Source organism: Enhydra lutris, unplaced genomic scaffold, assembly GCF_002288905.1.
Source record: "Enhydra lutris kenyoni isolate GAN:26980312 unplaced genomic scaffold, ASM228890v2 scaffoldscaffold9, whole genome shotgun sequence".
Lineage (NCBI taxonomy): Eukaryota > Metazoa > Chordata > Mammalia > Carnivora > Mustelidae > Enhydra > Enhydra lutris.
The window spans coordinates 67,264,752-67,288,871 of NW_019154093.1; the positions used below are offsets into that span (position 1 = coordinate 67,264,752).

General features: G+C 35.4%; 1 protein-coding gene and 1 pseudogene across 1 annotated transcript in view; both read right to left on the bottom strand.

Annotated features, from left to right (window-relative positions):
* LOC111143166 (olfactomedin 3) overlaps window positions 1–24,120 on the bottom strand; it is a 194,881-nt gene that overhangs the window by 90,008 nt on the left and 80,753 nt on the right. The gene's annotated exons all lie outside the window — the stretch shown is intronic.
* LOC111143168 lies at window positions 2,499–3,444 on the bottom strand (annotated as a pseudogene).

Here is a 24,120-nt window from a genome sequence, read left to right on the forward strand (position 1 = left end):
CATATTTGTAATCTAACCAAACATTTGGATAATCTGAGAATTTGATTTAATAAAACAGCCTCTCATCCAATAAGTATTAGTAAAACATCAGTTTTCACCATGGTGAAGCAAATTTGTCTTCCTAATGATTCTGGTTGAACTAATGTCAGAACCCTGCTGATAGGTTTTTGATGGGACTGCATATTACTTCTACCCAGCTCTTAGAGTTAAGAAGGATTTAGCTAGAGATTTTAAATTTGCACATAATCCACCCCATGAATCAGTAACTTAGTATGTAAAATGTGTAGTGCCTTCTTGTTTGGGTTAGGCAGGGCAATCTAAATCTTTTTCAGAGATTCAAAAAAGAAACTTAAAAATGGTCATTAATTCTGAAAGAAATAATAACATACTTTGTCAAGTATTCCGTACAAGGAAGATAGACACAGTATAAATAACATGCTAATTATTGCTAGATGAATGCATTAAAATAAAAGCAATGAAAATAAAATGTAAGCTGTAGAAGAAATGAACAAAAATATTGATGATCCACTGACTGCCATTACTCAATTTTTTATATTTGGATCAGTTTCTCCCATAATATTCCCATTTTAAATGGATTTGTCTTTTTTTACTTTACATTCAGAAGTGCTTTTAATACTTCCATGATGTGATAAAATTAATAGTGATCAGTACGTACATGCATTAGATCATCTACATTAAAGTCAGTTTCATTTTTGTAAAGCTAAGTATGGTCCTTAGTTATTAAAGAAAATAGATGTTATAGTGGCAAAATTTCTGATGAGTATATGTGAAACTATCTACTCTTGATATTCATATCTAGTATTTAACATTTTGTATTTGGCATGAACATTATTTACTGTGACAATCATGAGATGTAGTGATATTTCACTATGTAATAGAATCATATGAAATTGCCATCTTTTAAAGATAAAAATGTTGAATACAGTCAACTTTATATGGTTTAACATAATCTTTATTTCTCACAAATTCTCAAATTTGCCTTTAATACACCCTGGATAGTAAAATGAGGTACACTTTTAGGACAACACTTTTTATTTTTTCTAATAAGTGACTAATTTAATCATATACAAAGCTCACAGGCCTTATTAGCTCAAGCTTTATATTTTCTATGTCGCTGCTGGATAAGAATAAGAGTCTATCTTGAATGAAACTCTATTTTGGTAATAAGTGACTCTGCAATTTACACCTAAAAATGGTGTGCAAAAGCAAGAGAGACATTAAGTCTGGCCTCAGTTCTGTACCAGAATGCCTGGAGAAGCCCGGGGACATGATAAAAGTTTTTATATTCCCTGACTCCCCAACTCTTCTAATAACATGCTGGTTAATATAAGAGACCTGCAGCAGATAATTGGTCAAATTTATGGTTCTATTCAAAGATTTCATCCACAGAAGCTTGTGAATAGCAGCAATTGAGTAATAGATTCAATAATTTATTGAATAATAAAATTAAAAGTTGCATAGTTATCTAACAATTACCCTTTCCAGAATTTTCTTTTTCAAAATATGACATTTGTAGAAAAAAAGTGGCCACTTTTTAATCTAGAAAATTGAATAGTTTTACTTGGAAATACTGAGTTTACAGTATGTTCACATATCTTTCCTCTTCCCTTCTTATTTTCTACCCTCTTCTGTCTCTTTCTGTGCCTTTTTTTCTGTATCTCTTCATTTTAATGTCCAAGACTATTGAAGTGGACCAAATAATCTTGCCTACTTGTGTTTTTAAAATGATGAAAAATTGGAGCACCTGGGTGGCTCAGACAGTTAAACTTCTGCCTTCAGCTCAGGTCATGATCCCAGGGTAGTGGGATCGAGCCCCGTGCCAGACTCCCTTCTCAGTGGGGGAGCCTGCTTCTCCCTTTCCTTCTGTCCCCCTGTTCATGCCCTCTCTCCGTCTCTCTATTTCAAATAAATAAATAAAATCTTAAAAAAAAAGAAATGGTGAAATTTACATTACATGCAAATTGTAGTAACTGTTTCATCGATGTCCAGAGAGGCAGGCAGAGAAAGAGGAGGAAGCAGGCTCCCCGCGGAGCAGAGAGCCCGATGTGGGGCTCAATCCCAGGACCCTGGGATTGTGACCCGAGCCAAAGGCAAAGGCTTTAACCCACTGAGCCACCCAGACGCCCCACGATGTCCAAACCTACTTGCTTAACACCCATGCATTGCTCTTCATTATCCTGGCCTCAGTAAAGAAACCAGAGTCTGGTAGAACCCTTCAGAAGAGAGTCTGTTTATAGCAAATATTTGCCCTTCTTATTCCCCTTCTAATTGCTTAACAAAGGCAATTGTATTCATAATTTGCTATTATTTTTATCCTTAATATATTTGATGAAAAATAATAGAGAAACAGGATTTGAGTATTTCCAAGTAGATTGTATGGTAGCTTGTTCATTCCTTCATTCTTTTTTTTTTTTCCCCCATTTGAGAGTAGTCATTTATTAACTGGCCAGATTACAACAATAATCATGGTAGATACCTTAGTTCATCCTTCTAATAAGCCTGTTGATCTTGTCTTCCCTGTTGCTGGCATCTCCACCTTCTACAAAATGAGTGGTCTTTTTCTTCATTCCCTCTCGTGTGGAAGATAACTTAAAGGGCCATAAAAAGTTGTTTGCTTTTTTAAACCATTTTCTTTTTTTTTAAGATTTTATTTATTTATTTGACAGACAGAGTTCACAAGTAGGCAGAGAGGCAGGCAGAGAGAGAGGGGTAAGTAGGCTCCCCGCTGAGCAGAGAGCCCAATGCAGGACTCGATCTCAGGACCTGAGATCATGACCTGAGCCAAAGGCAGAGGCTTAACCCACTGAGCCACCCAGGCGCCCCTGAAATGTTTTCTAACAGTATAGATCTTATGAATCAGATCTTCCATGAAGATGATGCCATATTTACCAAGAGATCAGGCAATCAATACATTATCTCTCAGGGCAATTCGCTTCTTGTTGATTTTGCCGTAACCACTCTTGTAGATCAGTTCATTCACTGGCTTCAGAACCCCCATGCTATGTATGGTTGCACAATCCTTAGCAAGTTAACTGAGGCCTTGTTGAGCTTAACAAAGGTGCCATTGAGGATCTGGAGAAGGTAAAGAAGCTGCAAAACCATTCGAACTTTTGGGCTCACACCACTGATACTTCTGATCCTGATGACAAATGCCAACTTGGGTTCTGCAGGAACACAGAAGTTGCCAGCTTTTCTTGCCATCTCCACCATTTCAATCTTAGTTCTGTACATCTGCCTATATTCCTTGTGGTAACGCTTAGCTTTTTCATGCATAAGCTTCCTCCTTGCCTTTCGAAGCATCTTTTGAGCAAACTCCTTCCTCAGACGCTTGACCTTTAACTCTGTGAAATTCCTTTGCTTCTTTTTAGGGGTTTCTGGCATAGCAGGAACCTTCTTTTTCTTCTCTTCTGCACCCTCCATAGTTCCAGCCAGGAAAGAGGAGGCTCATTTGTTCATCCTTTCATTCATTCGTTCTACTAATGAGCCTTAATCCCTAAATGCTTGATCTCTCTTATAGGTAAAAAGATCTTTAGAAATCTGTAGGAGCCAATTTGTGGTGGGTAAGAAAGCTGTCAAACTGACAAGGGTGAACACAGTCAACAAAGCTAACTTCTCTTGTGCCTCAATTGGTTTAAATTTGGTTTCCAGAGTCAGTTAATAGAAGATATTCCAGAGACCCAGAAATATAAATTAAGCGGCAGACTAGTGAGATGTCAGAAGGGATGTGATTATTGTAATATGATATTTTGTAGAACAATCTCTTTTGAGATATTAACAATATATATACACTGAGACTTAAAAAATGGAATGTATATAAATTATTTGGTTTATTAAATCAGTGTTGAGATTTGGTCTAGATGATTTAAACCCTTAGAATAATTTTTTTTAGGTGGATTGACTTCTATTCATTTTATGCTGTGTAAACTCAGAAGAGAATTGCACTTTCTCAGAATGTGTCACTTAATATTTTCTATTTTAAAAAAGAAATAGAGTTTATAGCATAAGAATGACTATTTTAATATTTGCCTCTGTGTCACATTTAAATTCTCCTTTTACAATTCATTTTAAATAAGTTTCTCAGCCCAGTGACTGTAACAATAATATAAATTGTAACTGTATTTCAACAACTTAAACTATTTGTTCTTTAAGCATCTTTAACACAAATCACACGCATTAAAAGGACAGTTAGTTACCTTCTTTGAGCTTGCCATTAGTCTACTTGGAAATGTTTTCACCAAGTGGAGCTGGAAATATACTTACGATAAGCACCTGAGAGATTTATTTTATTCAGAACTCTCAGGATATAGAAGTCATGACCCCAGTATTGAGCTGTTTACCTTTCACAAAAAGAATAAATACAAATACCAATAGACACTCTGCTTACTTTCAGGTCAGCTAGGGGTGGAGTGACTAAGTAAGATGAATGGATTCAGGGTTTTAACATGTTTCTCTGTGAACCCTTTCGTAGGAATCTTTATGTCCTTGTACATGCTACTAAACTTTTTTCCAGCCTCAATTAATGGGATTGATTTCTTCTTCATCAATTTTACCATGGTCCCGGACTAAATTCCTCTATTGGCTTATTCGTTTGCATTCTGTTGTCTTGTTTCCGGTGGATTCCCCACAACCCTAAGCCTCCAGTTCAGTCGCTAGAGATAAATTATGCATATCAGTACACGCTGACCAAATTGCTTTTTATTAAGTCATGATTTTGACCTTAGACTCATGTGTTATTCTGTCTTGGTAAGCCTCAAGGAAATTTAAGTGTGTGTGTGCTTAAATTAAAGTAGGTCTAAATTCCATGCTTTATTCATTTTCCAGGAGTCTTATACTAATGTTATAGAATAATGAGAACTTTTAATGATTTTTTTTTCTTCCATTGAAAACTCTGTCCCCTCCTCTTGGGCCTAATTCTGGACCTTCAGTCCACACTGATACCTCCTGAGAGGATGTTGAATGGTTTGGCATGGTCCCAGGAACGGTGCTTTACAAATTGTGTGGTTTCACTATTATATCATTAAATTAATTTACTTGGCCATGATTACCTTTTGAAATTGAAATGGAAAAGAATATCAGATTAATTTCATAATTTTTACATTTGTGGAATAGATGTATAAACTGAGAAATTTCCAGTATGTTGTGTGCTTGTTTGTGGTAAATGTATATTATTTATTCTGCTTTGTGTTTGTGAAGCTTTGAAGCACAGAACAAGGTTTCTCAGTTTAGAATCTTCAAATGGATCCATCTAAAAGGTAGATGATGATGATGATGATGATGGTAATAATAATAATAATAGTAAAATGGTGGGTAACATTGTTTGCTTAGATTGGCTTTTGTAATATAACGTATTTACAAGCACATATGCAATCTGTGTGTATAAAGATTAGGGATAAATTTATTATTCATTTTATTCTTAAATAACTAAAAAGCAAAACAATTGCAAGTAAGACTTTAAAACTACAATAATAAAGTTTAAATTAATAACATTAATGTGGCATACACAACTGCTTTCTTGAATTTAATATGACCAGGCTGGGTTTAATAATATAAAGATATATTAGCATTTAAAAATTTTCATTTGGTATTAATTTTATCTTTTAATTTTAAGACTTTTGTGTCATCCTGGAATCAGTGTCCTGGTCATTATAGTTCTCATGCCCACTTACTGGGACTCTTACTACTAAAAAAACTGCTATAATTACGTTGGTAAGTTCTAGAAAGAGTGGAAGCAGTTTGTTCCCTCACAATGTGCACATGGTACTAATTGGGGTTCTCCAAGTCTCTCTTTTTTTTTTTTTTTTTTTGCATTTTGCACGCTTATCCCCTCTGTACATATGTATCTCCATTTTCTGGTCACTTTTTTCTATTTGAACTGAAAAATGTTTGTTTTATATCATTACTTGACCTCATTTGACCCTCCCTAAGAGCAGATGCAGTAAAAGGCAAAAAGAAAGGTAAATGCAAAAAATAAAATCCTACTGCAAAACCAGGATAAAAGATGCCCACAAATAATCCAGAACATGATTGGATTTAGCTCCTTTTTAGCTTATATTTGAAAGAAAGAACCCAAAATTTGAAACCTGTCTTTAGAATCTTTCAGAATATATTCATGGACTCAAGAAGTTCATAGACCTCAATACGGAAAACTTGTCCTAGAGAATTCCTCCAACTTTCTTCATTGCAGGGGTGTGTGTGTGTGTGTGTGTGTGTGTGTGTGAGTGATGTGTCTCAATTACCCATAGAAAAATAATCTGATAGCAAGAATATTGAAAAAATCAAAATGGTAACAATGTAGGAATTTATAAGTTCATAACTGGTACTGTCAGTTATCCTAAAAATACATTATTCACTACAAAATATTTAAAAAACAGATACCATGACCAACACAAGATAGCAGTTATGACCTTTTGATAGGAAAAAGTTCTATGACTTAGTAGAATTCCAATAATTTGCATTTGCATATGTACATGTTAAACTTTATAAAATGTTTAAGTGTTATATGGCAGAACACTAAATTACAATACTAAGTCAAGTCCCCAGTTTTAATTTGTGATTCCTAAATTGTTTTCTTTTAACAAGTAACTACAGTAGTACTCAAGTGAATATGAAAATGAAAACCAGTGGAAAAGGTATGAAACTAAAGTTTGTATTCTAAAAAAATCCACTTGTATTTGCAGGAATCTTTGTGGGCAGTGAATTACACACTAGGAAATGCTGCACTAAGAGTTTAATATAAAATTAGAAGGAGTTATAAATTTATCAACCTTTAGGAAAGTAAATTATTCTACAGTAAACATAAAATTGACCTATATGTAATTAATCAGTTCTGTAATTAGTACAGCCAACAATAGATTAGCCTAATCTAAGTAATTTATCTGATAGAAACAGGAAAATCATTATTTTTAAAGTAAGTACAACTTTTAAGATTACAATTAGGAATATAGTTTGTAAGATGATAAAAGGAAAAAAACTCTCTAAGGTGACTTTCTGAAATATCTTTTGAGATAAATAATATCAACAGTTAGTACATTTCTATTAAGTATCTACTCAGCTTGAAAAGCTGTGTTTGAAAGCAATATGTATATTATATCTATATAAGGCTTTCTTTTATATCTCTTTTAGGCACTTACTTATTTTTTTAATTTTAATTTTTTTATTTAATTTTTAAATTTTTTATTAGCATATTATGTATTGTTAGCCCCAGGGTACAGGTCTGCAAATCATTAGGCTTACACACTTCACAGCACTCACCTTATAGGCACTTATTTATTTGTTAGTTTTGGGATAGAAGGGATTTTCGAAGGAAACAAGTCATCCTCCCCTAATGTTTATCCATATTGGAAATATCCATAGCTTACTAAAAAATATTTTAGAGAGGTCATTCCATTTATTGTTTTATAGAGGATGATTTTAAAATATTAATATTTTGAGCAAGTATGATGTAGGAGATAAGATTGGGTAGAATATCTCATTTCCTTATCATCAGAGATTTTAATATTGAATCACATTGCATTGCTTCCTTGATGTGACTTTACTTGGAAAAGTAGGATTTTCCCCTTAGGTTTATCATTTCAAAATAAATAACCCTATTCCAAGGGGAAAATATTTTTTAACTATGTAATATGTTTTTCGACGGTGCCAGGGCATAGAGAAAAAGAACAGAAACGTTACGTATAGTTGCTTGGTATTTTCAAATTGCATCACAATTTCAAAATGATCTTTCAGGAAAGAACTTAAGGAACTTGACGGAAGGACAATTCCAGTTGGGAAAATTAATGGCAATTCTCTGTCTTTTGGTATTTATGCATGCTAGACAAAAAGAAATCTGTTTTTTTTTTTTTCCATTTTGCAAAGCTTCAAAGACCATAAACAAACAAATGATTTTAAAATATTTCATTATAATTCCAGCTCTACATTCTAACCTAAGTTAGAGATTCTTGGGTCATATAATGGATTAACAGATTCATATGACCTGGCTCACATACACTTCAGAGTGTATCGTCACTTGTAACATTCAGTCTAGGTTTCAGAGTTTTGCAAAAAGGATTTTTTTTTCCAGGATGTTTTGCTTGGGTCCTAATTATGACAGCTACATTTTTGCTTAGTATCAGTCAAACATGTTACTGAATTTAGCCTTTATAAAAAACTTTCTAAGGTGGGTAATATAATCTTTTTTGACAGATTAGGAAACTGAAAGAGCTAAATAAGTTTAAACTACTTACCATAGGTCATATAACTAGTAGGTAGCAGATCTAGGGCTTGGTTTTTGGCTGATTTCAAACACGTACTATAACAGCGCTTCTACTTGTGAAGTGATGAGAAGTTTTGAAATTGTAGTAGGAGAGTAAATGTAATTCTAGATGATGTTTTGATCTGACTTTTTGATGTTTAAGTGATTATATTTAATACTGAGTGATTTGGGAAATTATTTTATATCCGCAAGTATGAATTTCTAATTTAAAAAAAAAAACAGAATTGGATGGTAAGAGTAGAAAATCCTGAATATTTATTTAATTCATTCCACAAACATTCATATGGATACCCTAGAGTGTACAAAAGAAAAAGGCAGTTATATTAGGTATCTATTGCTGTGTAACAAAGCACCCCAAAACCTAGTTGCTTTGAACAACAAACATTTATTATCTCACAGTTTCTCTATGTCAGGAATCTGGGTATAGTTCAGCTGGATGCTCTGTGTCAAGGTCTCTCCCAAGGCCCCAATTAAGGCTGGAGTTGTGATCATATCTGCAGGTTCAAATGGGGGAAGATCTGCTTATGAGTTCACTTGTTGTTGGCAGGACAGTCTCACAGGTTGTTGAACAGATGGTGCATTTCCTCATGGCGATTATCCTGAGGCTGCCCTTAGTTCCTTGCTATGCAGACCTAGCTTTATGGCAGCTCACGAACTGATCGAACAAGAACAGGTGAAACGAGAGGCTGGGCAGCAAGACTGCAAGCAAAGTCTCTTTGTAACCTCATAATGAAATTGTAATTTTATCACTTTTGCATATTCTGTTCATTAGGAGGGAGTCACTAGATGGGGCCCATAGGGTTACATAAGGGCATGAATAACAAACAGGGATCTTTGGGGAAAATATAGAAACTTCCTACCAAAGCAAACAATATTTGTTAGTGGCTGGTTAATGTTTGGCAATTGAATTAAGAGTCTGACAAATTAGCATACCTTTCATCTCTTGAGTTTAATCTATAGGAGTCTCCCCCAAAGGAAATGATTCTCATCCAAGAATAATTTTTAATTGCAGAAAAGGAATTTTCAATAAAAATAGATTGAATAAATACAAAACGGATTAAACAGTACATGTGTATGTGTTCAATATGTAAATAAATAATTTAAATGTAGAAATTTATATATGTTTTATTTAACATTTAATATGTACAGTTTTATTTATTAAACTTCCTGTTTTTGTTCTCATGTTAGCTCCTGAGAAAGAACTTCTCTACATATTAGGGCCCTAGTATCTTAGGTTGGATCATAGAAGTTGAATTGTCACAAGAAATTTAAAATCCTTATTTCAAATAGGACATTACCTTACTATGCTTTATTTTTTTCCTTTTGCTTATCATAGTCTGATACTATATTACCCATGAACTTACTTCTGTGTTTAATATTTCCCTTACTAGAATGTAATTTCAGGATGGCAGGAAGTTTGCCTGTTTTGTTCATTCCCGTGTACCAAACATCTAGATAAGTCCATGGACATAGACTTCAATACTTACTCAAGAAACAAATGAAATGCATGCACAGATTGGAACATAAGAGAAAATACTTCATCAGCTTGCAAGTCCATGTCATGTTTGAAAAGGAAACTTTTCCCATAGGAAATGACAGCTGAGCTAAAACAAACTGGAGTTAAAGGAAGGGAAGGTCCTGAACCCATAGTCATGCCAGTCGGTACATGCATTTGAACTTGCCTAGAAGTTCATGATCTGGGTGACATGAAGAAGGCATTCCAGGGGTTGCAGTTTTGCTGCGGGAATTCAAGAGGGGAAAGCAAGCAAATTGGTTGTTAAGGCAAGAAAGTATTTGGAGTGGGGAAATCATGCCGTCAAAGCTAGTTAGTGAAGGCAGCAAAGCCAAGAAGGGGCTCATCATGTAGAAGGAAATTGTAGAGTCAGTGGATTGAGAAGTTTAGTGAGGTCAAAAAACAGTTAAGAGAGTTGCATTTTGGAGGTTCTGGTTGAAACATGAAGCATATTTGTGGTGAAAAAGGCAGAATGGGTCATGGATGTGAGTAGCTACAGTAGGTTGGATTCAAAAGTTAATGGGATCTATTTTGAGTTTGTTCTAAAATATTCACTTTATAGATTTAATGAAAATTTAGAAGTTTCTTTCAGAAGTGGATGTGCTACATATATTTTCTAAATAAGGTGAAATGCAATGGGTATTCATGACACTTTTGGATTCTCTATGTCCTTTTACTTCTATTTATATTTAACCATATTGCTATACATAAGTCCCTGTCAACAGGTCAGTTTATTACTATTCTTCAGAGCCTTTTTTTTTTTTTAATTTCTTTTCAGCCTAACAGTATTCATTGTTTTTGCACCACACCCAGTGCTCCATGCAATACGTGCCCTCCCTAATACCCACCACCTTGTTCCCCCAACCTCCCACCCCCCGCCCCTTCAAGACCCTCAGGTTGTTTTTCAGAGTCCATAGTCACTCATGGTTCACCTCTCCTTCCAATTTCCCTCAACTCCCTTCTCCTCCCTAACTCCCCTTGTCTTCCATGCTATTTGTTATGCTCCACAAATAAGTGAAACCATATGATAATTGACTCTCTCTGCTTGACTTATTTCACTCAGCATAATCTCTTCCAGTCCTGTCCATGTTGCTACAAAAGTTGGGTATTCATCCTTTCTGATAGAGGCATAATACTTCATAGTGTATATGGACCACATCTTCAGAGCCTTTTATATGGTATGAGAGATACGAAGATAAGTACAATGATATCTCTACTTTTAATAAACTGGTTAAGAGTAATACTAGTTAAGACAGGCAAACAATATTGTAAAAGGTTTACATTATTTTGGACATGCAAAATAAACAGGTGTCATACCATTTGGGAGAATCAAGGAAGACTTTAGGAAAATAATATTTGAGCAGTATTTGAAGATTGCATAGAATTTCATCAATCATGTAGGATGAAGTAGAATTTCAGAAGGAGACACATACCTGAGAGAAGGCAGTGAAGATAATCAGGTATGGCAGGCATGTGGAAAAAAGTGAGTAGTCTGTATGGTGATGCGATGCCTTTGTATATGGAGTATAGAGACATAGAACTGGAAAGGTAAGATAGAGCTTTGAAGCTACAGGAATGAATTTAGACTTAATGGAGTGTCTGAAGATTTTCAAGATGGCTAGTGGTATGATCAGCAAAATGTAAAATGGGTAAGGAAGCAGATTAGAAGCAGGAAAACCAACAAAAGGATTATTGTAACCACAAAGGAAAAATAAAATCCTGAACTAGCATAATGGAATTATGAGTGGAGGAAGGTATATAAATGAGAAATATTTGGTGATCTATAGACCTGATAAATATTGAGTTGTGAGGGCAATTGGAGAGTAGGACATTAAAGATAATGCCTTGATTTGGATGGAGATAATGGTGGTACTTTAACAGAAATAGGAAAACCAATAGAAAAGTAATAGAATGAGTTTGATTTTACCTGATTTAATTTAAAATGTTACAGGTAAATCAAAGTGGGAAAGCACAGTGCACAACTGGGAATTGAGTCTCAGATTCATGAACTATCTCAACAGAGAGAAGAGTCAAAAAACTTCAGAATGAAGGAAGTCAATTGGTAGAGACCAGAAAGGGCTAAAAACAGAACACATATTTGATAAGAGAGATTATTGATAAGAGAGAGTACCTGAGACAACCAAGGAATGTTTGGAAAGTAGAGGTGAATGATGATGGTACTACATAACCTGGAAGACAAATGAGGAGAGATTTTAAGAAGGAGGGCATGATTGGTGATTAAAAGGTCAGTAGTGGTTTAGAGAGAATAATTTCAATATAATGGTCAATATACCCATTCAATAGAACAGGTTCACATCAAATCCTGATTACAAGGGATATATTAGAGGAGTAAATGAATTTTGAGTAAGTGGAGGCTTCAAGATGTGCTCTTTTTCCATAGTTTTGGCAGCAAAATAAGGGGACAGATGGTGTGGAAACTTGAAATAGTTGCATCACAAAGAGGAAATGGAAAAATTGATCATGTTTGTCACCCAAAGAGGAAAGAACTATGAAGAGGAAAAGATTGAAGATGGAAGTGCAACTAAAAGGAACTAGGAAGTTTAGAAAAGACGGAATTGAGGAGACCAGATTAAAAGAGAAGTTGGTGCAAGAAGGAAAATCACCGCCATCGGATTATACAAAAAGTGAAGTGGAAATGCCAGAAATAACTTATGTTAAGGAAATGCCAGTTGTTTGGTCCTAATTATAGTAATCTGTAAAAAAATAATATCTACTATTTGTTTAAGGGTTACTGTTTGCCAGGAGCCATACTCAGTATGTTTATTCGGTAGTTTACATGCACTAACTCATTTGGTATTTCTAAAGGTTCTGTGCAGTATATGCTGTAAATACTCTCATTTAAATGTAGGAAACTGAGGGGCGCCTGGGTGGCTCAGTGGGTTAAGCCTCTGCCTTCGGCTCAGGTCATGATCTCAGGGTCCTGGGATTAAGCCCTGCATTGGGTTCTCTGCTCGGCGGGGAGCCTGCTTCCCCCTTTCTCTCTGCCTGCCTCTCTGACTACTTCTGATCTCCCTCTGTCAAATAAATAAATAAAATCTTAAAAAAAAATAAATGTAGGAAACAGAGTCTTGAGTGAATGTAATTTGTTTTAAGCTCTAGTGAGAGATCAGACTGTATTGAACTGAAGACTCTCTGGCTCCAAATCCTTTACCCTTGATCGTCATGCTCAGTGGGTAGATTGAGAACTTGAGGATACAAGGGATTTCTCAGAAGCTGTGGTGATTTAACTCAGACAGCATGGCTCGAAATGTATTTAGTCTGGTTTTATGGTTTCTTCCAGCAGAATCTGGCAGCCCTAGGACAGAGAAGATAGTAGAGAATTTCAGGAATTGCAGGATAAATTTTGCAAAAGGACAAAGGAGAAGAAAAGTCTGACGTGAGAGTTGACACTTACTTGAAATGATTGGCATTAGAATCCAATCTGAGGAGGAAAAGAAGAGAGGCCAAAAGAGAGTAGGTAGTTGGAAGCACTGGGAATAACAGGGTTCTGGGCTTCAACAAGATGGACAAGGATAGAATGAATAGGTAAGAGAGAATGAAAAAGTGTATTGAGAGAAGTTTCATTCTTTCAAAATATTTCATGCCAAATAACTGCCATTGTGATAAGCCCTGTGTATATGAAAGTTAATTAGACATAGTTTTCTCCAAGAGGAAAAAGGTTTAATGTGTCTGAAGTAGGGTGGAATTGGGGTTGTTACAGTTATGGAGTTAAGGAACGTGAGACCAAGGATAGGCAAAGATTGTAGTCAAGGTCTGATGTTAATTACTGAGTTGGTGAGATTGGTGATACTGGCTTTAGATAAGTTAGACACAATATAGTTTCTAAATTTTGTTATTTTATACTTTATGATTAATGATGCTTAAGAACTATTAAAATGTATGCATTCTCTCATTTCCTATCGAAGAAAAACAATTCTTGAAATGATACAGTGAACTTAACAGTTTTATGTATTTGGATATATGCCCTTCTTAAGGGAATTTGAAATATGAAAATCTCTTTGAAACAAATTGATTTTGTTCTTTTAAAAACAAATTCTTGTATTTTTATTTTTAAAAAGATAAAAAGTTTTCTTACCATAATAATCATTAAGTATCACAAATTATTTCTAGTTTATTTTGAAATGATTCTCTGATTGTAGCAAAGTAACATGGTTGTGTTTTATTTATTAATATGCTGCTGGAAATATCTACACTCCATTCTCCTTCTCTGGATTTAAAGTCCTATGTTGTTGTTCAGACAGCCTTGTATACAAAAATAAGGTATCCTTTCAATTTCCACAAAACCAAGCTTTTGCGAACCTTATTGTTATTCACTATAACTATATATTACTATATCACTATATATTATATATGTGTATATATGCATATATATATATAGTTATATAAAACAACTATATTGCAACTATTATTTACTAGATAATATGGACAATTGTGGAATATTTTTTCTGTTGATTCAGTTATTGTTATAGTTTGCCAGGTTATAGTTCTTTATATTATATGGTCCACCATCATAGTTTCCTTGGAGAAACTATTCAGTATCATCAAAAAATAAATGGAAGAAGTTTAAGAAGTAATATTCTTGAGTGATTGAAGATGGCAAAGGATATGGTCAGGGTAGTTGGAACAGAGCTTCAAAACTAATCATGCCAAGTAGGAGGAAAAAAAATCTTGACTTTATTTTAGGAGCCAGTCAGAACTTATTTGTAACATTTAGCAGGATGGGGAAAGGAAGGGATGTTCCATTCTTCATTTCTGAAGATGCAGCTGCTGGCTGCAAGTCCTAGACTGAAACATGGTCTCCAGTTCTATAAAAAGAGTGAACGAGAATGAATTTGTCAATTTCTAATTTTTAAGTAACTTGAGTTATGTTGTTTATTCTTTAATATGTGGATGAAAGCTAAATCTGTTTTAACCCTTCAATAAATGGCTGATACATGTATGAAAACTGTGTACGAACAGAACTGCCAAAAGCTGGTGACCAACAATACAATTCACTAATGATAAATGACTCTTTTCCAAAGAGATTTTCTTCTTGGAAGGTGAAAATGGATAGTAAACAAACCAAGGCAAATAACTTTCTATCATTAAAAATAATTTAGGATTATGGAAATCAGCACCCAGAAAAAATGAAACTGCTACATCAATTTTCTTCCCATCTATTTACCTTTATTCCCCAAAACTCCCCAATAAGAACCACCACCAGCACCCAGTTAATATTTTAAATAGCTTACTGTCAGCATGTGGTGAACACAGACAAAACTTGTGGTCTTTGGACACAGAAGAATGTTTAAAAAAAAATGAGGAGGCCTGAGGAAGTATTGGTTAAAGATTCTTTCATTATGGTTTAGATAAAAGGAACCTTTCCAAAAATTTCCGAGACAAGGTTTTGGTAGGGATGTTATGGCAACAGGGTTTTGATGGGTGCGCAGGTGTCACAAATATTTTGCAAATTTCAGGGTTTTTATTTTTCACTAATAAGCCTTCAATCAGCTACTCTTAATCCTAGCATACATTCTTCCACTCTCCCTGCCTCCTCTTTCCTTATTGCAATATTTCAGTGCAACCACAGAGGAAAACGCCTCCCCCAGTTTTTAAAACAGTGAAAGTCATCTCAAGACAACCAAATATTCATTGGATTGCAACGGACTCCAACTGAACTTCCTGGAACATCAAAATCTCATTAAAACCAGTCATTGAATAAGAATATCACTTATGATACACTCAATTGATGGACTCAGGCCAATTGTAATTTAATACTCAGTACCCAGGCTGGATATGGGAAACTGTTAGCTCACACAGGTATTAGGTGGCTAAAAGAGTTATTTTACTTTTGATCTGTTTACTTCTTGAGGGAAGCCTACAGTTTGCTCTGGAAGGGTTCCCCTGCTGATTTAAGAAAGTTGTAAAGTAAATTTCTCAGTGGGGTGTGATCATCAAGCTAACAATTGGTTTCCAGGGAGTAAATAAAGGCCCTGAATCTTACGATTGACAGCATCACAAGGAGGTGGGGCTCTAAAAATTGTGATGACCAGGTTTCAGAATTGAGATTGGCCTTTAATGCCTAAAATCACAGCTGCAGTCAGTATTTTTAAGACAGAGTTACCAACAGCAGCTAGATCTATGAGAACACTCAACAACTGACTAAAAATTGCCTTTAAGGTCTAATGAATAATTCAGAACCAGAAATAATCTGCCTCTGACGTGGTGCAGAGGACCACAGTTCTCAGCAGGGTACCCAGGAAATGATGTTTTCATCATATTAGCTTTATAAGGGCTTTCCCCCGCCCCCTTTCCTATCTGGTTAAATCAGTAGTAACCAGTGAGGATCAGGGAAAAACTCATCCCTCCACATCTCTTCCATTTCCTAAAATGAGTGGGAATAGAGCTAAATTCAGAATGCCTGCTCCTTAGGGAGCCAAGGGGGGGAATAGCTATCCCTTCCCTCTCTCCCCTGTAAAACTAGAGATGTTTTTTTGACTGGTAAATCAATTCCATAGAAACTAGGGTCTAGACTGTCTTGGAGTAATGATATATAGCAATAGTTCCTCTTAATGATTTGGTGTTAAATACACTGATAAAATGCACCTGATTTCTTATACCATTGCTAAATTATTGAATTAAAACATACATATATTTATAAATGACATGGGCCTAAGTTTAATCCAATGCCTAGAAATAGTGGAATAACTTAAATATCTGAATACAAGTCATAGGTTTCAGTATTTCCAACTGTGTGTTGCCGAGAAATGTTCTCATATTTAATCTCATGTGTTTTATATTACCAGGGAGATCATCATAGAGAAAATTTATTTTAATGCTCTCATTATACATGTGAGAAAACTGGGGTCCAGTGAAGTTAAATAGTTTTCTGTAATGAGATAGTAAGTGGGAATCTGGGTCCAAGATGTAGGATCCTTGGATTCTGGCCTACTCTTTCCATAATTATGTGACTGCCATATTTTAAAGCAAGATGATAAAACCATGGAAAAACCTCATACTTTCCATGTCCTACAAAACTAGGACAAGAATGAATCTCTTATCCTTAGCAATGGCAGCTTGTAGATGCAGATTATACAGAGTTCTTGGCGAAAGCTAAACTTTTGACAGAAGAAATGGAAATAGACTTTAATCATTTGGAAATCTGACCGCTAGATTCACTCGCCTGACTTTCAGTCATCTTCACTATTATCAGTGACCAGATTTGTATATGATATACATATATATATATGACCAAATATACGCATGCATTTAGAATATGATATGTATGAATGCAAATATGCACACACATATGCAAATTTACATGCATACATATATGTCTGTATGTTTTTAAAGTAAACCAGTAGAGAGGTCTTTTGGGTGCTCATTGATTATTTTTCTTATTCACATTTAATTTTTTTCATGCTTTAAGCTCTTCATTTTGGAAATAAAGACATTCAGTTTTCCAACCATCCTCTGTGAAAAAAAAAAAAAAAAAAAAGATTGCAATTGAGCTAAAAGATAAATGACGATTTGACATGTAAGCTTGAACTAGGTTCCCACTATAATAGCAATTGGAGTTTTTTGTGCTTTTCAAAAATTTTGCCATGGGATCCAGATAAAATCATAAGCTGATTGAAATATTTAAACAATCACCTAAACATGGTAAAAGGGGAAATGTCAATGGAATTTTAAGTTTTTTGTCTCTGCAAAGAATATGTTAAAGTACACCTGCCTATGTACACACACCATCACATGTCAATTATTAGATTCAATTATTAGAACTATTTCTATATATGTTAAAAGCAGAATCATCATAGTGAAATACCATTCTCTGCCCAGGTGGAATTAAATGCAGTCAATGGAATGCTGGTTTCAAAATTTGCCTTACTCCTGCTGACTGCTTGACTTTACTTGATCTTATCTGTGCAGACTATAAAGGAAAATAATCCAGGTTACCCTGCATTTGATACTTGTTTCTGTGGTTTTAATTAGCGGAATTGCAGAAGGGAGCCAGCCCACCCAGCAGCAAGACTAGCAAAGGGAGGTCTCCAGTTGGGTTCCAAATAACATATTTATAAATGTTTATTTTAAAGTTTTTGTTTGTTTCAGGTTTTTTTTTTTAACCTGTGTTATTGGCATTAATGCAATGTCAAAGCTTTTTTTGCTCTAAGGCTAAGATGAGGGGCAAAAGTCTCTCATCAATCTGGGACATCTCTGGTTCTCTATTTTAAGCTCACAAGGTTCTTTTTACAAAAGGCAGTTGGTCGTTGGGATCATTAGGAAGTTTCATTTCTCTTCAGAGAGACCCTTGAAAGTAATACTAAGTTACTTAAATTTTGATCAATGTCAAATGAAATATTCTATTATATTTAGAAAAAAAAAGTCACTGACAATAAAAGTGAAGTCACTCAAAACGAATGAGTTTTTCTAAGGCCAGGTAAGTTTTTATTATATTTAGAAAAAAAAAAAGTCAAATGAAATATTCTACATGCCCATCAGCCTCCACTCACATATTGTTACATTACCTATATGCAGCACCCAAATATATTAACTGTGAAGATATGTTAGATGGAGATATTTATTATTTGAAAAATTAATCTACTTAGAACTTATTTTCCTCATTAAATATGGAGATATTCAAAATTTAACACTCAAATACCATTTATTTTTCCATTTGTTTTCTAGATATTAAAATTTGATTTATCTGTATAACTTCATTTAATCATCACACATGCCTTTGAGGGAAAATATTTTAACCTCAAATTATAGGTGCAAAAAATGAGTCTTAGTTTAAGTGATTTGATTAAGAAAAGTGATAAAACACCTCACTGGGCAGAACTAAAGCTTTTCTCAGTGACATTGCTGTTCTTGACTGTGCTATCTGTTGGCACCAGGAAAAACATCTGGAACTAAATCAGTGAAGGGAGATATTGTGATTAACAGTCCAGACTAAACAGCTAATAGTGGGAGAGGGTAAGTGATATGTGCTCAGAGTTCTTGAATAGCTTTATACCTTTTGTTGGAAGAAGAAGATATAGACAGATAAACTAGTTAGCCCAGCTGTTTCTCAGGGAAGTGGTACTGCTCACATGAATCTCTTTTGGATATCTTTAGAGGCGGTTTTGGTTGACACACTGAGGCATGACAGAACTGCAGCCTGGAATGGAAGGAGGTTTTGGTGAGTTGAGTGGTGGCTCCCAGAAAGGTGTGTCCATGCTCTAAACCCTAGAATATGTCAGTGCTACCTTATTTGAAAAAGGATCTTTGCAGGTGTAATTGAGGTAAGGATCTTAGTTGAGGTCATCTCAGATTATCCAGGTGAACCCAAAGTCCAATGACAAGTGTCCTTATAAGAGACACACAGAGGGACACAGACACACAGAGAAGAGGAGGAGGTAATGTGACCACAGAAGCAGAAACTGGAGCGATGGTACCAGAAGCTGGCAGAGTCCAGGAATGGAGTCTCCCCCAGAGGCTTGAAAGGTCCTATGGCCCCACTGATACCTTGATTTCAGACTGTTGGCTTCCAGAACTATTAGGGAATGCATTTCTGTTATTTTAAGGTGCAAAGTTTATGGTAATTTGTCACAGCATCCCCCGAAAACTAATATAGAAGTATGTTACACATTTTTTTGTGTCCCATTTCCACTTTGCCTGTACCTTCTTTTCTCAGCACTTCCTGTAGATTTGCTGCTTCCATTCAGCACACAATCTATCTCTAACTCTTTGTCCTTGGGCTTCTCTGCTGCCATTTGTGGGACATCTGTGCAAACCCCATCATAACTCTGATAGCTTTAAGTGGCTAACCAGCAGATAGGCCACATGTCTTGCAGATTGAAAGACAGTCCCAAATTAAAAAAAAAAAAATCCTGGACCCTTCAAGGTATTTTAATATTTGAATAGACACTAACATAGGCAAAAAATCCTGTTTGTAATTATTTGATCCTGGAGATAATACAATTTTTTTTGTATAAATGGAAAATATTTTGACATGCTTTTAATATAAGCTGAGTTTTCCAGGAATATAGTTGCCATGTAAATTGAAGGAAGAATGTATTTTGTTTAGTCCAGAATTTTACCAAGACCATTTTACCACTTTTTAAATTTCCCGCTAACTAATAGATGTGTTTCATTGGCAACAGTATGTGAGTTGTCTATACCACACATTTGATCAGTCTTCATTTGTGACCCTCACACTTCCTATACATACAGGTGTAAGCATTTGTTTACCTAATTATGTCTTTGAACACTCAAAGGCATAGTGTTCCATTACTATTACTTGCCATATATCTCCATTGTATTGTAATTAGGTCATTATATTAAGTTTTTAAATTTGAGAGCCAGTAGTTTATGTTGTCTTCTGTGTAGGTTCTTTTTCTTCAAATAATTGTTTCAGGGCATTAAAAATATTTCTGATTGAAGTGTTTATATTGGTTGAAAAGATGTTAATGTCCCCTGAGCGAGATAGATGTCTTTAAATATTTTTTTTAAGGTTTTATTTATTTATTTGACAGACAGAGATCACAAGTAGGCAGAGAGGCAGGCAGAGAGAGGAGAAGCAGGCTCCCCGCTGAGCAGAGATCCTAATGCAGGGCTCAATCCTGGGACCCTGAGATCCTGACCTGAGCCGAAGGCAGAGGCTTCAACCCGCTGAGCCACACAGGCACCCCTAGAGAGATGTCTTTAAAGGCAGATTTAATTCCAAGTAAAACATAGAGTCATCCAGTAATGTTCTGCGCAACATAGAACATAATACTTTTTGAGGAAGAGCAGACCATGTCTTGTGATTTTCATGTATAACATTAAGGATTTTTTTCCTTATCTGTTATTCTAAAGAAGCTTCCTCTCAACAGTTAAATAATCCTTTTCATCATCACTAGATGTTTACCAAGTGTGCCTACCAAGTAAAAATACATTCTGAATGGACTATAAAAAGTATAAATTCAGACTTCTGTCCTGAAAAATTTGTCAACAGCGTGAACTGAAAAACATATACACATGAACTAGACTTAAAATCATGGTTAACTGTGTCATTTTCCTAGCTTTGTTCTCTGGTTACTATTTGTGTGTCCTTTTAATTTTTTGGTGTGTGTGTGTGTGTGTGTGTGTGTCAGTATTTTCTTAGATTGTGAAGTCCTGGGGGTTTGGACCATATTTAAATAATTCTCTTTGTAGGAACCCCAAAATAGCACAATGCAGAATTAGTACTTTAAAATTCTTTTTGATGAAGGAATGAAATTATGCCTAAATCCCTGATAGAAATCACCACTATTTCCAAATTATATAACTGCTATATTTAAAGCTTCTGAAATGGAGTAATTAGTAAAAAACTAAGATTCAGTGATGCCTTTGGGGAACTTGGAGTTCTAGAGAGCAGTTTTTTTTCAGTCACATTCCAGAAAAGTTGTTCACTCTCTAGAGTTATTGGCATTGTAATGTCAAAATACTTGAAAGGAAAACAGCACAATGGCCTAGCAAGTCCTAATGGTAATATTTTATGAATCTCGTTATGATTTCATGCATAGCTGTCCTGTGAATAAAGGAATTATAAACACAGTTAATGATTTACTAGGGACTCACTGGGTGTCCTTTGAACAAAATAGAAGCAAATATCTGCCAAGGGCAAAAGCAAAATCTGCAACTTAAATCATGTGATATTTGGTGAGTGGCAAAGAAGATAAGGGGGAAAGGATGGTAGTGCATTAGAATGGGACTTTTTAATTTAACCAAAGAAAATCAATATTGAAAACAGGGTAGAAGACCAACATTCAAGTCCAGAACTGTGAGTTGAGGCCTCATGGTGAATTCAGAGTCTTCTAGGATAAAACAGATAAATGTCTAGAATTGTGTGGATGTCTTGCTTACTCTGGGCAGAGAGAGAGAAAAAAAAAAAAGTTTTTCTTTAAGATCTCTGATGACATGTCTACCTACTTAACTAATACAGTGGAAGGAAAAGAAGCAAAATTGATAGGTTATACGTTTTTATTTTTGTGCTCGTTGCCCAGTTTGAACCTTAACAACAGCCCTCCGAGGTTGTCAAGTGGGCACCAAATTACTAATGGAGCACTTACTGTAAAAAGAAAGTAATGAGCTATACAGACACACTTAATGGTTTATGGAATTAATGCAAAAAAAAAAAAAAAAGTAACTGCCCAATTCTTAGGGAAGAGGAAATCCTGTCTAAGTCAGATGAAAGAGCCAGCCCAAAACCACCCTCTGTGAATTACTGCGGGAGGATTTTAACTTGTGTTGAAAGATTTATTTGAGTCTTACACTCAAACTTGTAAGATTTCAAATGACTTCTTTGAACTCTCTCCTGTATTGTGAATATCTAACCTTCACTGGATAATTTCAAAAGATTTTATTTAAAAATTCAAGTTATATGGTTCACTTCATATTGAGTATAAACATTATTAATATTAAAACATCACAAGTAGTGAAATCTGGGCGATGAGCCATGCCACATGCTCAGCCAGGAGGGAAAGAGGGTTTGTCAAACATCTCTTTGTTCTGCCTGACATCATCTTGATCCGCACATTTATTCTAGTTCTTGGTCTGGCAGTGAACCGAAAGCATCTACTTCTTGGCTACATCAATGACTTTTTCCAGATTTCTCTGCTTTGGAGCTTCTCTACTGCTATTCTTTGGAATGTCTGTGGGAACCTACTCAGACATTTGAACTCATATATTTGCAAATTTGAAAGTGCATTGAGTTTAACACTGCAAACCTTCACCAATAGGAGACCTCAGTCAGCCAAAGGATAAAGACTCTTTCCTCAGCCCTTTGTGTAAGCAGTTTCAGGTGCATTCAGCATGGTTTCGCAGAGGGTCTTCAGCAAGTTTTGAGCCTTGGCTGCCATCCATTTAATTTTTACAACAACCTTATGAAAGAAGTTTTAGTATTATCCTGACTTTAAAAATGAGGAAACCAAAGTTTAGAGATGTAAGCCAAAATGCTCAAAGTCAGAGTTTCTTAATGGAGGTCCTGGGGTTTTGAACCTATATCTATGTGATTTCACAGACTACACTCATTCACTGAAGCAATGCACTAAGGCTGCATCTGTTGGCTATAGGGACTTAGGGCAGAGGTTGGGAAAGCCTTGGGATGCCTACAGTGTGTGAGAGAAAAACATTCAATTAAGGTACATCAAACCTTGTATCTGTTTTTTAAGATTTTATTTATTTATTTGGGGGGCATGGAGAAGTGGAGAGAGTGCAGGTAAAAGGGGAAGGACAGAGCGGGAGGGAGAGGGAGAGAATCTTCAGCAGACTCCACCCAGAGCTCAGAGCCCCAGCTGGGACTTGATCTCATGACCCCGAGGTCATGACATGAGCTGATACCAAGGGCCGGATGCTTAACTGACTGAGCCTCCCAGGCTCCCCAAATCTTGTATCTTCCATATGGTATGATTTGAATAAAACCTACATGCTCGATTCTACCCATCATTTTACATCTGCTACCTTCCTTGACAATCCAGATTTTCTCCATTAAATATTTTTCAGATCTTCAAGATCTGTTAAAATGCAAGTGCTTTTTGGAAAGTTATAAATCCAGCTCTGAGAGGCTAGTTGTCAGTCAGCTTAGAGTAATAGCTTTGAGGGAGTGGAGTCCATTACCAGGATACCAAAAACACAGGGAGGTTACTGACACTAAAAGAGGTAAAGGAGCCACAAGGTAAGATTTCACTTTCATTTATTTTCTTTAAGGTTGGTTCTACAAGTAACTGTAAGGAGTATGAGATTTCAAAGCAGAGATTACTTTAAAAGCACTACTTTCTCCCTCCTAACACAGTATAATGCCAACCTGAAGATTCATTAGTAGGAAGGCCTTCTGATTCGAACAGTCCTGAAAGTGTTTAAGGAGCAAAGCAATTTCTAAAGCAGGGCTCCAAGTTTAGCTTTCTAACTTTAGTTAGGATATAAAGAAATAATTATATATCTGGCTTAGTTATAATTGTACCATCTTCCCTCTTATGAAAGGCTACAGATTATGTAACTGCAGCTATTGATTTTCCACATCAGACACTTTAATTGAAAGGTTAAGAGGAAGCTGGATCAGCAAAGTTTGAGGTTACTAATTCTGCATTAAATAATTTGGGACTTAAACTCCGTTAACAGACCAGAGGCCAAGAAATTTATAAGAACAATTTCACTTCTTGGGAAAGGAGTATTACTATTACCAATCAATGGAAGAGATTTAAAGCCTGGACTGAAATAAAAGACATGAACTCTATGTAATCTGAGCTTCCGAATGGAATATTCTGGCATTATTTGGCTTTTTACTGATCGTGATATGGACCGCAAAAGACCCTACTGCCACTTTACAGCTGACATT